General features: G+C 36.1%; 1 protein-coding gene across 1 annotated transcript in view; it reads right to left on the bottom strand.

Annotated features, from left to right (window-relative positions):
- LOC114667255 (D-glucuronyl C5-epimerase-like) overlaps window positions 1-17,553 on the bottom strand; it is a 72,981-nt gene that overhangs the window by 18,347 nt on the left and 37,081 nt on the right. The window contains exon 2 of the mRNA XM_028822491.1: window positions 8,366-8,497. The gene's annotated coding sequence lies outside the window, so the exon portion shown is untranslated. The remainder of the gene's footprint in view (window positions 1-8,365; window positions 8,498-17,553) is intronic.

Consider the following 17,553-nt stretch of genomic DNA (forward strand, 5'->3'; position numbering starts at 1 on the left):
GTTTATTTGTACAGTTAATATTTTTTCAGGGAAATCTATGCAGATGAATTTCTGAGTAGAGACATCAGACAAAAATCTTTAAATCTAATATTTTGGTAGGTCAAAAGAGAACCAGTTTAAAAAAAAACTCTTGTGTCCTTAGGTAAAGCAGGAGATGTGGTTGTAGTAGTTAGGGTACTAGACTTTAAACCAAGAAGCTGGTAGATCCATCCACACTAATGGCTCACTAAGTGACCCCAAGCAAGTCGCTTAACCCAACTGCTGCATGCTCCTGTTGTATTTTAAGTAACTGTGCACATTTCTCATCTTGTCAGTTGCTTTAGATAAATACATCCACTAAATATGCAATTAATGATACTTTTATATTGCAGACTTTATCCAATTTAATGGGAAGGAGTGGATTATAACTGAATAAAAGACAGAATTCAAATATATCTGGACTAGTTCCTATCTTGTACAGGCTAGACAGCTGTGGACTGGCAGCTCATCTCTGCATGTGGAAACAATAAGAACAACATTATCAGGAAAACTTTCCTAAAAAACACTTCCCCCAGAGTAACAGGTGCTATTGGGTACTGTGTGATATATTAAGCCAGTTGTCTATGCATTGTGTGAGGGTCAACTGGCCACAAAATGATGTCATGGATATCCCATCTATTATTATAAAGCATTTTGCAAGAGGCCTGACCATTCCAACAACACAACTTGCAAAGATCTGATATCTTTTGAAAACATATATAATGATGAAGTATATAAGGAAGATTTTAGGATGATAACTGCTGTGAGGATCACACCATTGTTATTCATATGTCACCTACTGAAATTAAACTAGTGAGGCAGAGTACAACTATTTTTTGGTAACAGAGTGTGGGTTATCACAAAAATGAAGATGCATTTTTGGCACAAAGCATTTCTGGATACCGTATACTATCAAAACAGAAATCACATTCAATATGTAAAATAGCCCTGGAAGATCTGTTTAAGTTCAATAACATTTAAATTGCTGATCTTTATATAAAAAAGTAACATTGTTCATTTGTTCATCCACTTACTGAACCTGCTGTTAATCCAACACTCCCCTTCAAGTCTGATCCAGTTTGTTTATCTGTTATATTTAACTGTAAAGATTGTATTATGTCAAATTTCTGTACTTTGCAGCTTTACCACTTTGGGGTCCGAATCTGTCAGATCTTTGCTGCCTTATATGAAAAAGACTGGTGTAAAAAAGTGGTAATTAATTTATTATTCTGCTCTTCACTTATATTATTTTATTAAAAGACAAAATTGGCTGTGATTAGCAATTTGTTTGAAAGTCATTCTCATTATGGGTAAGCAATATATACACACAGTTTTAATGGTTTTCAGTATGTCATTTTGGAACTAAATCACTATTCAATGCATTTCACAAAAAATAAACATTGATTCAGGCAAAGCTAACATAAAAAGAAAACCACTGAAGGCAGCCAACAAATAAAGAGGTTTCATGATGATACTGGATATTTCATCCAAGAATGAAGGCCTAAATCCATGCCTGTGACTGGTCAAAAGCAAGCCAACACACTCTCCAAATAACTGCAAGTCATGACGTTGTACAGAGATGCCACCGTGTGCAAAACACTAATCCCAAAACCAAACTGTATATAGTCAATTAGCAAAGGACAAACAGAGGACCTGAACTGGGGGTTAATTAAAAACTGAATCTAGGATATAGAGAACAACCTATTTTAAATGAGTAATTGTTACAAAGGATGTCAAAAGGAATGCCTACTCTATCGGAGTTAAAATGTCCTTAGATGAATAAACTGAAAATTTCTGAATCAGGGTGTAGGGCTGCTCCTCACATTAAGCCCAACTGGTACAGTGGAGAAATCCCTCAACTGGATTTTATATTTCTTGAAATACAGAAAATTTGATGTTGGATTTGCAGAAGACTCAACAAAGACTAGCACCCAAAACTGCACTGAAAAAATAATGTGCTGTGAAAAAGTATTCACTCCCTTCCTGATATCTTCTAGTTTTGCATATTTGTCAAAATGAAAGGGTTCTGGTATTTAGACAAAATGTAGTATTTGATAAAGGAAGCCAGACTGAAAATGCCAACATGATTTCTACTTCATAAAATTTAACTCATAAAGTTATTCAACACTCATCTTACTCTCTGAAAAGGCAAACGGACCCTTAGTTATGCACTCAAACCGCTGATCACGGTTCACTAATAATTAGATTCAGTTGACTGCGCAAAGTGAGACCTGACTGTATCCAGCCATTTTGAATCTAAACCTCACAATATATTGACCATTATGCACTCATCACAAAGCTTCTATACAAACACTACGCCTCAATAAAGTAGAACTCCAGATGAGAGGAAGAAAAAATAATTGAAAGTTAAACAGGAAAGGGTTACAAAGACATTTCAGCCATTTATAAGTCTGTGGGACTGCACAGCACCATAGTTAGAGCCATTATCTCCAAATGGACAACAAGGGTGCTGAATAACGTTCTTTAAATATAGAAAGGAGAGATTTAAAAACTGAACCTTGTGTTCCCATTCTTTAATGCTGCAATTTGTCTAAAGGCCACTCATTTTGAAAAATAAGGCAACAGTGGAAATTAGGAATATTTTTTCCACAGAACTTTACATGGACAATGGACTATGTGGGGAAAAAAACATGTACTCTACTGCCATCAAAGTTTAGCCTTTAGAAACAACATTGGACATAACTCTTAGGGCTCGTTTATACTTCACGCTCAGAACACTTACGTGTTAATTTGATGTGTCCTCTGAGCAGGTCCTCAGAAATTAACGCGACGCGCGCACGAGTTGCAGTACCAGCAAAAAGTCGGGAGGCGCAGTGTGCTAAAAGTTGGAATGTGACGTCAGAATCTCAGTTTACTATCTACATGTGACAGAAAGCTTTGCGGATCCTACGAGATCGGTGTGCCTGCTTCGATGTTTGATGAATGGTTCGATGTGAAGCAAAATGCCGACATACAGATGTATTCGTGGTGCTTTTATATTCAAGCGTCGCATATTTCCGATTGTAATGACACAATAAATTTTAAAAGTCTCACATACCGTCTTCTGTGCCGTCTTTTTTTCTAGGGCTTCCATCCGGTCCTGACGGCAGCGGATCGCCAGCTATAGATCGCCACATCGAGCACATTAAATGTATGATATTCTAACTCTCTGTACATTTAGAATCCTTAGATGTATACTTGATATCACTTTCATGATGAAATGAATTAAAGTATGTATGTTACATGTTACACATAAATCGGTAATTTCATTTAAATAATGAATACTGTTAATAATTACACACATGGGGGTTACACAGTGGCGGAGCATTAGCGCTGCTGTCTTGCAGGGAGTCACGTCGCTGATATTCCCTATCTGGAGTTTACATGTTTTCCTGCTGGGTTTCCACAGTGTGCTCCGGTTTCCTTCCAAAGATATGCTGATTTGGTTACACTAAAATTACGCTAGTGTATGTGAGTGCTTGTATTCACTTTGCGATGAGCTGATGCCTTGTTCAGGGATTGTTTCTGCCTCGTGCCCAATGCTAGCTGAAATGGACAAATCCTTGGACTGATGGATTTAATCATTAAACATCCTTTTCAGAGATATTGCGGTATGGTGTCATCGGAATTTAATGGGTGTTCCAGGCAATTCACAACACAGCGAAGCCGAATCTGTTCCCACCGTGATAATATCTTGCACTGCCACTTGGTGGATTCCTCCAGATTTACGCAAAGTATGCGTGCAAGTATAAACACTACAATGCTTGCGTAGCAGGAGCGTCTGCTGCAGCATACGTCGCGTCGCATGAAGTATAAATCCGGCCTTAAGGGTCTGGATAAATCAGAACTTCATGTAGACAGCTAGCTTAAGTCCTACCTTCTCATGTTCACTACTGCATAACATGCTAATGATTAACTGTGTCAGGTATATTTCTACCTTTTATAAGCTTTTATATTTGGAGACCAAACAACCTCAAGTCAGCTAGTTAACAGTTTCACTTTTTCTCTAGCACTAATGTGTATTAGACCAAGGTCAAGTTGAGCATGATAACCCACTAAAATTGTAAAAGATGAAATACTTAACACAAAAGTTTTTAAAATCAAGAAACTCTAGAAATTCTCTAAATGAACTTGGAATAGCCTCCCACATCTTATCCTTTATTTAAGCAATTATCATATTTTTGCAATCCTTGATTATTAATAAATTGTATTATTCTGATTCTTTGAGCAAGATTGTTTTAGTTACTTTGATAATAGCCAGTAATGCCCATCTTCAGGGAAAAGCAACGAAAATAAAGTGGGAGCTTTACCTAAATGTCTCAATAATTATCATCACTAAAAGCACTGCCAAAAAATCAATTAACATCAATCAGTCTAGTCCTGTTCCCAACATGCTTTATGATAGTTTACAACAGAGTTCACTCTGATTATGTTATATTTCCTAGAATATATTAAATTACCGGAGACAGCCTAATGCTATAATACTGGCTCCTAAATTCTGTTGAGCATTGTCTCCCGAGACTGGTTCTGCTAGATCTACTGCATTATCATTTACTAGCCACATTACCAGTCAAAGACAAGTAGTAATAGATTCAATTTTAAAACATATCTGATATCTCTTGGCCTTCGTGTGCCTTCAGCATTCCTTGTAAACCTTTCCTCATTATCCTCATGTGTCTGGAGTGTCCTCATAAAGCCCGATTGCTAGATTCTCATTTCAAGGTATCTTGCTCATCTCTTGTCCGACTTTAGACTACAACCAATGATGGACGGGTCACCATTATTAGTATTCTTGTGAATACTTCCCCTCTTTAAAGCAGACTCTTACCATGCCTCCTACATCCTTACTCTTCCTCATGTGTCTCAAACCTGTCTTACCCAGCAATTCTTTTTTCGATCATGTCACCAAAGCCTCTCCCATTTCCTTCTGTGCTCCAACATCTTAAATACGAGTATACAACTTATAATTTGAAGATAGCATTAGGTAGAATACACAATCAATAGCTGATGTCAAATAAATAAGGAGCAGTCACTAGAGAAGTATATGAAAGCACTGACAGATGCTGCTCAAAAGGTGTTGAGAGAAATCATTTAAAAGTAATTTTAAAATTATTGAAGATTAATATCATTAAGAACTAAACTCTACCATAAAATAACAGCTAATATTTTATTGCCTTCATGACCTTTAAACATATACACAAAGAGCTCCAATTAAAAAAGCAAGAATTAGCAGCTTGGCATTGAAACTGATCATGAAGTTCTCACAAAACGCTTAAGAGAGATGAAAGGATCTTTACCTGAAATAATTACCTAGCCTTGCCGTGATAGCACACAATGGTTTACTGTAACATGACATTCCAACATATCTCTTCGGCTGAATCGCAGGTGGAGTGGTTAATTTCTGAAGAGTCTTTTTATTGATTATGACAATTATAATCCCAGTTTCTCTGCAATACATTAGTTAGACAAAACAAATCTGACAATAACGCACCATTTGCTCAGCGAAGCTTGCTAACTCTCTTCACCTAATTTCTCCAGAATTACATCAATTGGAGTTTTGAAGGTCCTCAAAGTACTGTTATCTACCATTTGATTTTTAAATGTCCTCAAAGTACTGTTATCTACCACTTTACTTGATAACTAATTCTACATACATATGATACTCTGTGTGAATAAAGCTTTACTGTCAGTGCAAAAATGTATTCTTAACCACTCTCCATATTTATCTTGTAGAAATACACTTTTTAAAGTAACAGCTGGGATCCATCATACTGACTTCCGTCTTAATTGTAAACCTCTTAAATCTGTTTGCTTAAACTGGACATATTCAACTCATTTCACCCTTACTGTAAATTTATACCTGGCAGTCATCAAATCCTGACTTCTTTGGACTTTAACACCACTGTGCCTTTTATGTACCACAGATACCAAAATTGTACACAGTATTCAAAATAAGGCCTCACAAGTGTGTTATAACTAAAATGTAACCTCCTTAAACTTGTACCTCATACAGTATGTTACAGAGCCTAATAATAATAATTCATTACATTTATATAGCGCTTTTCTCAGTACTCAAAGCGCTATCCACACAGGGAGGAACTGGGAAGCGAACCCACAATCTTCCACAGTCTCCTTACTGCAAAGCAGCAGCACTACCACCCTATCAATTTTCTTAACCATGTTGGTACACTTCTTGGAAGTAGAAAGTGAAGAGTTCATTACTACGATCCCTAGGTCCTTCTCATAAAGTGCACCTTCAAATTTCAAAGTTCTCATTGACCATTCAAATCTAGTATCTTTATTTTTGTATGTGCAATTATTCACATTTATTTAAATAAAATTAAATTTTCCCAAATTTAAATTCTGTTCTGGTCCATCAGTTATTAATTGGCTGGTTATACAGTAGATTCCCTGCCATTCCACCCAAGTTTAGTATAACGTATTATAAATTTTATTGGCACCCTGATAAAGATAAATAACAATGGTAAAACATCAACTTTTGGTAAATTACCTTAATCTCATACAGGGAAAAAAAAGAGAAACCCAAACTTTAGTAAAATTTATTTTGAAAAAAAAAAAAAAAATACTCATCAAGAAATAATTATTTATAACAAAACCACATATGCCACAATTACTGGTACCCTTTCATTTAATACTTTGTATAACTTCCCTTTGCCAATAAAACAGCACCGAGTCTTCACATGTGATATCTTACAAGGTTGGAAAATATATTTCATATTGTGAAAAGTATTATATCATGCTAACTAGATTCCAAATGGTTCTATCACTTCTATACTCTGCATTTATCCCCAATTAGGTTTAGGTTTCTTTATTTAGTCATGTTTACACAGGAAAACATGAAACTTGCCTTCTCAGTTGCATCTAGAAAGACATTACAGAAAGATACATTTAGACAGGCTTTTCTTCCCAGTGGTGTTTTAACATACAGTGCTAAAAAAACAACCACTGATTATTCTCTTCTATTTGCAGGGTTATCCTAGATAATGCTTGATAATCAAGTCCCTCATTCATTTCTATTTCATCAGCTGCTAAGATGGCTTTTTAAAATATCTGTCTATAAAGCAATTTCTTTAATATTTGTAATTTATACAGTATGCATTATTGATATAATTACTGTATGCACAGATACATGCAAATCCAATTTATTTGTTTTATTCATTATATTTCCAGCACAGGGCAGGCAATTTTTAAAGTTTTGCTTATTTTATTTAGGCTTATTAACTATGGGGTACACATTTCAGAATTACCTTGTACACAGTAACACCTTAGTTAATAAACCAGATGAATTCTAGGACTTTATTTTATTAAAAAACATACCATAAAAGGAATACAAAAACTTGTTGTAATAACCCTGGTTGGGGCGGCCAAGGAAAATATGCTATCTATCCTCTAGAACCACTCCAGTTGTACCTAATTTTACACAGCTCCTCCCATGAAACTTCACATGCTCTCATTTACCTTGTCTGCTGCCTGCACATTGATGCTACTGGTTCCGACTTCCACCTCATTTGGGGTCAGAGTCAACACCATCCGCCTCACTTTATCTCACCTAAGAGCTGATCCATTCCAGGATCCTTAAGTAGACTTTAGCAGCAGAGAAGTGTGTTTAAAGTGCTTGAAGGTATCAACATTGATTTGTTTCAGAAGCCTCACAGATACAACACAAAGCTATCAGTTCACCAAAAATGTTGATGCCAACATACAGTACACACACTATATGTCAGAAAATCAAAGCTTCTACCTAACTGCACCGCCAGGTGCCAAGGAACAATGTTAAAACAGCATGAAATAAAAAACAGCAATAAAAACTTCAACTAAGAATTCACTGTATGAGTTTGTTATACCTCAAATGACAGGATGCCGCTAAACTACAACTGCATAAAGAACCAAGTAAACTCTGTATTTGGAAAAATAACACTTAGTTATTTGTTGTTGTCAAACTTTTAATAGGCATAAAAATGAATACCCATTTTGAGGCTGAAAACATTTTTTTAATTTAAATTCACTTGCCAACTCTTAAAGCTACAACAATAAATATAGTAGACATGCCATCCATTTAAATGTGTGCAAGTTATATTCTTGTTTATTCCAATGTACAAAATGTCAAAAGCACTACAAACCAGACCTGAAGACAAACACAAAGCTATCAGAAGCAAGCCACCTAGTTCACCGATTGTGATCATCTGCTTTCTCTCTTCTGGTGATGTGTTAATTTTGTAAAAATGCATTGTAACAAATGTAAGAACTATATCCTGTAGAAACACACAGTTGACGATATCAGAGCAAGCATGCTCATGGAAGTCAGTAGTAACATTACACTACTTACCTTAATCTAATCAGGAAAGAGGATCTAGCAGGCTACTCATAGCACATAGTTTTTCACTTATACTCAGATATAATGCACACAAGGGAGCGTTAGAGCTTTTGACTTCCTTGGCTAGCATTCCTCTTCAAGGGCCTGCAAGAAAAAGAATGCTACATATTACTACATTTACAAAGTTATATTTCAAAATGTGTCTCTATTTAAATGCTGAAAGAAGGAATCCATCAAGAGAGAAATATAAGGTTCAGCATACACAATCTCTTCAATGCTTTGTATATGCTAGGACTGTCTCAAATCAAGCAGTGGAATAAAAAAAATACATCTTCAGCTCATTTATTCTTTCTCTGGCAGTTTTGAACTCTCTAGTATTATAATTACATACCACCCTGTGAAATTACTATTTGCTCATCTCCTCTAATCTCACTTCTATGATTTTGTACTGTTCAGGGTGTATGTTTGTAACTTTTTTTTATTTGTTTCTGCTTTAAATTCCACTGTAACAGGGCATAACATTGATAGCACTACAATAACTAGTGACCATTTGAATGCACTCTTGGTTGCTTTTTTTAAACATCTTGAGAGGATGCTTACCAGGAAAGATGTCAAAGTAAAATGAAGAAGAGTCTTTTTTTATTTTATTAATTGGAAGACAATTCAAAATACTATACTAGAAAATAAAATCTGCTTAATCTGCTTAACAGGTAGCTATGAGGAAAAAGGTGACACAATAAAAAATAATTTCTGATTCCCATCATGACTCATTTGCAAAACTGATGAGTCCATTGCCCACAGGGAGAAAAAAGGATAGCCACAACGTATTTGGCTTTCAAAACATGCCTGGATCTGGCTTTTTAACTTGGTTCCAAATTTAAATTCTGACCCTTTTATAAAGATGTAGTTTCACATTCACATAAGCCTCTTGGAGCTACCTAGGCATGATCAATGCAAATGTGTGCCAACTGTATTTCTGGATTTTAACACCTTATAGGCTTCAGCTCATTCAGGACATTGCAGTCTGCTGGCAATGATCCACTAGGTCACAACATTCTTGATCGCCCTTACACTGGCTACCAAATTTGGCCTACAATACTTTTCAAACCCTGGTTTTGTTTTACTGGGACAATGTGACATCAACACTAAAGTCTATATAGTCTTTCATCTGTGGTTTTCAAAAAAAAAAAAAATAAAACACACAACAACAACAAGAGTCCATTTGTCCAGTCTCTTTATTCTAATGACTCCAGCACAGAATATTGTGGTTCATCCATTTCCTAGTTTTTAAAATTTTGTTTCATTTAAGATGTATTGATATTTTATTTATTGTGCTAGATTTCAATGAATCACTTGTATATATTTTTAACATTGTATTATCTATGGTTTTACATATCTTGCAATATATGTAAATAATTTTGTTTTCCTATGATTCCCATTGATTCAAAGCAACTAATAAATTAAAGAGAAAAATGCAAGGATGGATGCATTATAAACTTTCAGAAATGTTATATACTGATGATTCAAGGATTAGTCCAACCAATTTAACTTTTCTCTAATACCTTTCATAAAATAGAAAAAAAAATTTAAAAAAAACTTAAATAATGGATTTATTCTCATTACGGAGACCAAAAAACAGTATAAAACAAACATATATTCATAACTAGATAGCGAGTTTATATTCACTGGACAATGGAGCCATTAATTTCACAGCAATACATCAAGAGGGCTGTGTCATTGCTGACAGGGACAATTCATATGGTCATTAAATTCACCCCATATAACATTTCTATGGGTGACAAAAAGGCGGCCTGCTAAAATAAAGAGAGTGCTAAATCATGGTACAAATGGAGCCTACTGATCATTTATAAAATGGCTTTATTGACAAAGCAGTTAAATGGAACATTTGAAATTTTATAACAATTTAAACAGACAATTTCTGCAAGTCACTTTAAAAATATTAACTAACCTAACAGTAATAACACTTGAAGATGGGTCACTTCGTTAGAAAAAGTGGGAAAGACAACCTTAAGAAATTTCATATCTGCATACATTTTAGTAAACAGAATATAACAGAAGCATAAATACTGTACTGAATGATGACATTAAGATAGTAAACAAAATAAAACGGCATCCAATGAATTAGACAAATTATCTTTCTGTGATACAATCTGAAAAAAATGCTGCACGTAAATCACTGTTTTGTCTTCTGTGGAAAAAAGACACAGTTGAAGAAAAATTGAACCACATTGTGTCATATAGGTAGGGGTCAGCACAGTCCCAGGTAAATTAAAAACAAACAAGCAGAAAAACTAATTTCTGTATTCCAAAAATATTGGACTTCATAAACTTAAATAGTATTTGATTAACACACTTTCTAATCTTTAACATCCATGTACATATCAGTGACTCTAAATATCTGAGCAATTTTTTTTTTTGTTTTAATTGTAACTCACTGTTTGCTTTTAAAAAGAACACATTTTCTACTATGACTGCAGACAGATTAAATTTTCTATATTTATGTTATTCTATAATTGCCATCTTCTTCCTCTTTCGGCTGTTCCCGTTAGGGGTTGCTACAGCAGATCATCTTTTTCCATATATTCCTGTCTTCTGCATCTTGCTGTTACACCCATCACCTGCATGTCCTCTCTCACCACATCCATAAATCTTCTCTTAGGATATTGGTGTAGAATTCTAATCTACATTCTAGAAACCTTACTTAGAAAATTCTCACTAAGAAATAATAAAATAAAAAGAAAACCCTAAATGACATTTCTGAATTACCTGATGGGTACACTAAATAACCTGAATAGAAAACATGTACTAGGCTGATTTGGCAAATTGGGGCAACATGCAAAAACATCTGCTAAAACACACAATTTTATGGGAAATTTAGAATGTAAACTGAGGAACATACACTAAGTTCACTGTCTATTGGGAACCTGAGGTAGTGTGTCAAGTGGTGTGTGTGTGTGTGGCAACACACTGTATCAAGTGAATGCTCCCAACCTCCTCCTACTGTTCAGCTATAATAACAAACAGCAAATGATGTGCAGGCCAACTAAAGCAAAACACAACCTACCTGTTTAAAATTTGTATCTTAAAATGGGTACACTTTGCTTTTTACTTCAGTACTAGGGTGTTGTACCGTGTTAGCCATTATGAATGTAGAGAAAAGCCAAGCAAAATGACACCTTTTATTGGCTAACTAGAAAGATTACAATATGCAAGCTTTCGAGGCAACTCAGGCCCCATCTTGCCTGAAGGGGCCTGAGTTGCCTCGAAAGCTTACATATTGTAATCTTTCTAGTTAGCCAATAAAAGGTGTCATTTTGCTTGGCTTTTCTCTTTTTACTTCAGAAACACAAAAATCTACTGAGATTTAATGGATTCAGAGATAACCATGCAACGTGGGTACTGAACAATGTTGCAAAGTAATTTATAGCTGTGGTGCAAAGGCATGTAGGTTAGATGAATTGGAATTGCTAAATTGTGTGTGTGTATGTGTTCACCCTGCGAAGGACCGACTCCCTGTCTACATGCAAGGACAGGCTTCAGCTTCTAAGTGACCGTACCCTGGATAAGCAAGTTAGGGAATGGATGCGAGTATTAAAAATAAATCAATGTTAACTTAAGTAAATGCCATTTCTTCTATTTAACTTTTTGGTTTCTGAAAGATTACTAATATGAGTTTCTAGAACTTAATATCTTTGCTTCCTTTTCTGTTTTTTTTTTTTTCTGCCAGGGTCTTCAGTTCTATCAAGGCCATGCAACAAGTTCTGATTTTGTTTGCTATTGTAATATTTTTATTTTGTTAGTTTAATTTTTTTGTTCTTATGTCACCTAAAGAATCAGTTACATTGATACTTGACAATTCATTCAATGAACTTTAGGTTTATTATATTTTGTATGTTTTGTCAATTCTTGCACCATTCACTCCCACTTTCTTATGGCAGGACAGAGACATTACAGTATACTATTACAATTTCTTTTAATAGGATATACCGAAGACAAAAATCATTCAGACTGCACATTGAACTCTTTTTTTTCTCCTTGGTGAGAACAAAATTGCAGTGAATAACTTCATTTATATAAGAGGAGTGATGATAACCACTAATGCTACTTAAAAATGCAGAAACTAATCTTCTGCTCACATTTAAGGCAAGTATTTACATTTATTTGGATTTTCACAATGGCAAAGGGAAGAAAGAGGTTGATTTGAAGTATTTAATAAGCAAGCATTGTGATATGCTGAGTGGTGGCTCTCTGGCTAAAGGAACTGGCCTGATAACTCGAAAGTTGCCAGTTCAAATCCTGGCAGTGACAGATGGAATGCTACACCGTTGGGGCCTTGAGCAAGGCCCTTAACCTGCAACTGCTCCAGTGGCACTGTACAAATAGCTGATCCTGCTCTGTGACTTCAAAACTCTGGACAATAAGTTGGGATATGCGAAAAATTACAAATTCCTAATACAAGAAATTGTATATGGCAAATAAAGGATATGAAAAAAATCAAATCAAGCACTGCAGCTTACTAAAAACAAGAAATGTGAATTCTATATTCCTCTCCAAGTAATGGCCTAGTTGTGTACAGTATATATATCTTTAATAGCTTTTATTCATTTAGAGAAAGCCCAGAGAACAGCATAAAATGTACTGAGAAGACAGACTTTGTTGATTCTAAGACTGCAAGGTAGGAAGTAAGACTGTACAAGCTGAACCTTTAGGGTTTAAGCAAACACATATTAATAGTTGACATGATTGAATTTTTTTAAAATAGAGAAGGAAATGAGTACAGCATATTATCTAAAACTAATGATAGCTTCTTAAGGGTAAATTGCTGCACAAATGTTTTAAAGATTTTCTTTACAAACAGAACTACACACACAATGAGTAAGTTACCAAAATAATGTGGTAGATATCAGTACTTTTAAGACCTCGAAAATAAATTTGATTTTACTTAAGATTGGGTGAATAGGACTGATGAGATTTTTTTGGTCTGAATAGTCTTTCTTCATCAACATTTTTAAATTGTTCTACTGTGACCTTCAGTGAAACTGACAGCCTTCTGTCCAGTGAGATGTAAAAGCCTTTTTATTTTGCTTGTCTATTTTCTCCTTTAACTAAAGGAGTCAGTTGCCATGATTCTCTTCCATTCAGCTCACGGGAGCAGAATATCTGAATTACATTTCATGCAGATGCCATTTTGAAATTCTCAAAATGCATAAACTGCTGTATTCTAAAAGAAAACAGAGAAGCACATGCTTCACACTGTGTGTGCCTCTTTCAACCTGTCACTCACAGAATGCATTTGAGAAACCTGGGTGAAATTATTTGTCAAGTTTGGCTGTATCCTGTGGCTGTGGTCTCTTTATTCACTCACAGCTTGATCTGCCACATGTATAAATCTGGCCTTAGCTGCAGCTAAGCATTGCACCTGAACATGAATATATATATATATTTTTTAAACAACTTCTGCCTGATTTCTCGCTATCCCACCCCAACTGAAAAACAACCTGAGTCCCACACACAGCACTTATGTCATGATGAAACATTTACGTTTAATTCAGTTCACATTTTCTACTATTTTTTGTATGTTGGTTAATTGTTTTTTCAAAATTCATACTGGAAGAAGAATGTTTATCTGGTATAACAGATCAATCAGTATATCATTCACTCCTAGCAGAACCGTTAATTTCTTTACTGGAAATTGACTGTGTGTGACTGATCGACTCAAGGGTTTTTCTTATGTTTGCTCATAGAGATATGATTTCAACTTCACTAAGTCATTAAATTCTGGGGAGAAGAAAAAAAAAAAAAAACAAAAACAAAAAACACAATAGTTCTGAATCATGACACAAGTATTATATTGTGAAGTCCCTTTAAACTCCCACCTCTTTCAGCTTCCTTCAGATTATTTAGCCATACGTTGGTTGTAGTTCCAAAGTATGGGAGTTGAAGATACACTATATAGTATATGCCAAACAGGACTAAATTCACATAAGTAACTTTACCAGGACTGAGTCACCTGTAACGGTTCACAATTGTGAGTTCAAGGTTCAATGGTTAAACTGAATCAATAATTAGGCTATAAAACATGTCCTTTTCTCAAAAATGTGTTTTCAGAAAAACTGTACGAATAAGCCCCTCTTCAAGGCTTCTCCATTTAGCACCAGAGCCAGAAAAAAACAAAAATGCTTACCTTTCATAAAGTTCAACTTTAGGGTCATTTTGTTGTACTAGGGTGTTGTACCGTGTTAGCCATTATGAATGTAGAGAAAAGCCAAGCAAAATGACACCTTTTATTGGTTAACTAAAAAGATTACAATATGCAAGCTTTCGAGGCAACTCAGGCCAAAATGACACAACTTACAAATGTTGTTTGATAAAGTAATGTAATGGAAAATTTCTGTGATTTGATTGCATCTGTTGATCTAGTGTACATAAGGGCAATACCATATAACTAGCCGAAGCCCGCCGTGTACGAATAGGAATGGAAAACGGTGAGAAAGGAATTCAGAAATGTACAATATCAGGTCTGTGCTCTGGTCTTTGGGTATCCCGACAGTGCATGTAGAATTTCCGGCCAAGCAGGATTACATGTGAAAGTGATAAATAAATCAGGCTTTCTGAATTTCCGTACTATGGCCATGGCATCCTGATAGTTTTGTTGCATGTATCTTGGACTTCCTGGAAATGTGGACAGTAATATGATCATTTTGCCTACACGTACGTAGTTATTTTCAGTGTTTGCTTGCAGTGCGTCTGATGAGACGCGCACCCTCTGTTTTAACATACGCATCTACGACGTACTGTTGGAATAGTTTGCCGCTGGAGTGCAAAATACTAAATGTATTCCTCATTGCTAATCTGTATGCGTAAAATTGGTATTGAGTAAGCCTTATTCGCTTGGCGGTTCTTTTATCAAGAACATGTTGTAAATCTTTGTGCCAGCCAATGTCTCCGTAAGGGAATAAAAGTGGGTAAACCATAAGATCGCAATTCATATTGAGCATGGAAATCTGTTTACAGGAGTTGCCTATGGGATAGCTGCAAATGTCCCTTTCGGCAGGCGGTTCACCATCTTCTCCGACGAAAATCGCTGCAACATCGGTGTGACATGTCGTCGTAAATCCTTCCTAGGGTTTTCCTTGAAAACCATTCCTACAGATGGTGTTGGATTGGACCGAGCGATTTCATGCATGCGTTTGTATGATTTAACAAAGGGGTTGATGGTTCTGAGCATGGAATCAAGTTGGAGAAGTAAATTGTGAATTTCCCCTTGGGATTAATAAAGTATCTATCTATCTATCTAAATTTTCGCTGCATGCAGAGTTTGCTTTATTTTGTAAGCGTACTTCAGTAGCTTGCGCTGTGTCAAAAACATAAAACTGTCCATATCCTGGAGAGGTAGAAGTGCTAGCATATAGTGGAAAGATTTGGTGATAAATTTGCCCGTGTATTTTAAAACAGTATGGTCCGTGGCCAGGAGGTTGAGTTATCTGTGCACCCATGGAAGCAAATGCTAGAGAAGAGTTGTATTCTTGAATGCGTTCACAATAATTTTTAGCTTCTGATGTTTGCTGTGTAAGAAGCTGTTGTAAAGACACAGGTGGCTCCCGCAAAGGTGGTAAAGCTACTTTACCGTTGTGGCAGCACCTCGAGCACTTGTTGGATGTATTACGCTCAGCAGGCCAGTATAGTGCATGACAGTGTTTGCACTGCTGGTCTGGAGTCCCAATGTTGTACTCTTGGACGGGAAGACAGGAATTAGGTGAAGTACCTGTGGTAATGGAAAGAGGATTGTGTGCATGTCTGCTGAGACTGCATTGGTTTGGAAACGTTGCTTTGCAGATGTCGCATTGCAAGAGTTGTGAATGAGTTTTGTTGTGTTTAGTCACAATCCTGTGTGGTGAACTTCTTCTGGCACTCATATAGTTGTTAGGAAGAATGCCTTTTCTTGTGTTTAGCAAGTGAGGTTCGTGTTTGAAAAGTTTTGTTGCAGGAATCACACTGGAAGAATATGGGGAAGGGTTTGGAGGAGGACGAACAGGAATCGAGAAATGCTGTGTCGGCTCCGTGTGGTCAGGACCGGTTTTGAAGTGGAAACAGGACGAACCAGAAGAGAAATATATATAAGAGATAAGTATTATCCCCAACCATGATCTCAAAGGCAAATATGTCATGTTGTACTGCCTGTGCTAACAAATTTGAGAACTTTCTACTTAATAAGAGTCAGTTTCAACACCCCATGATATTGCCACAGAAGTACAGTACAGAGGCATTTGGCAGCTTATTACTTCTTATGTGTGCTTCACCTAAAACACATTTCCTAATTAATTATGAAAAGCTTAGCTTCCTTCACTGGTAATCACAAGACTACAGTAAATCCAGTACATCTGGCTCTGAGAAACAAGACACAAACTGTGGGTTTGTTACAGTGTTTATAGTATACAGTACATTCACGAAGCATCTACACAAATTACAACAAAACGTTTCGCTCACCCACCCCCTAAATCCCCCAACCACCCCAGGGCGCGCGCTTCACATCTCTGCCGCTCGTGATGTGAAGGGGGTGCTGAACGCACGCGAAGGAGATGCAGTTGTTCCTATGAAATCCCCTCTTAAACATTTTTTTTTAACGTCCTCTTTGTTCAATCAGCTGCTGGTTTGCTGCTGCCGAGCTGCAAGTTCTGCATGTCACGGAGCGCTTCGACCAATTAATAGACTGTACAGCAGCTGTCCTTTTGTCTCACTGCATGCTAGAGTGTCTCCAAGAAAATCACGTCTCGTCTCCTTCCAAGTTTTTTTTTTTTTATATATAATAGAGTTTTCGCTCATTTCTGTAAATTTTGTTAATTTTGTCAGTAAATGTTTGTTTTTTTCATTTGTGTGGTTGTCTTGTATCTGTTTATCATTTACTTATTTTTTTTTCTTTTCCTTGTCTATTTCCCTTTAGCCCTTTATACTAAAAATGGGGAAGGAGCGTTGGGGGTTTAAGAGGTCAGAGTGGGCCTCCTAGCAGTGAAGCAGCACAGCTAATGGGAGTTCTACTATAACACTATTTAAGGGCTTAACAAGGGCCCAATCATATTGCTAGACATTAGCTTGCCACCATTAGCTTTTGTTTATCAGTTCCCATTTTGTGAGTTTTGTTGAACATTTTGTCTGATTAGTGGCTCGTTTTTCCACTGTTT

Source organism: Erpetoichthys calabaricus, chromosome 17 (assembly GCF_900747795.2).
Source record: "Erpetoichthys calabaricus chromosome 17, fErpCal1.3, whole genome shotgun sequence".
Taxonomy (NCBI): domain Eukaryota; kingdom Metazoa; phylum Chordata; class Cladistia; order Polypteriformes; family Polypteridae; genus Erpetoichthys; species Erpetoichthys calabaricus.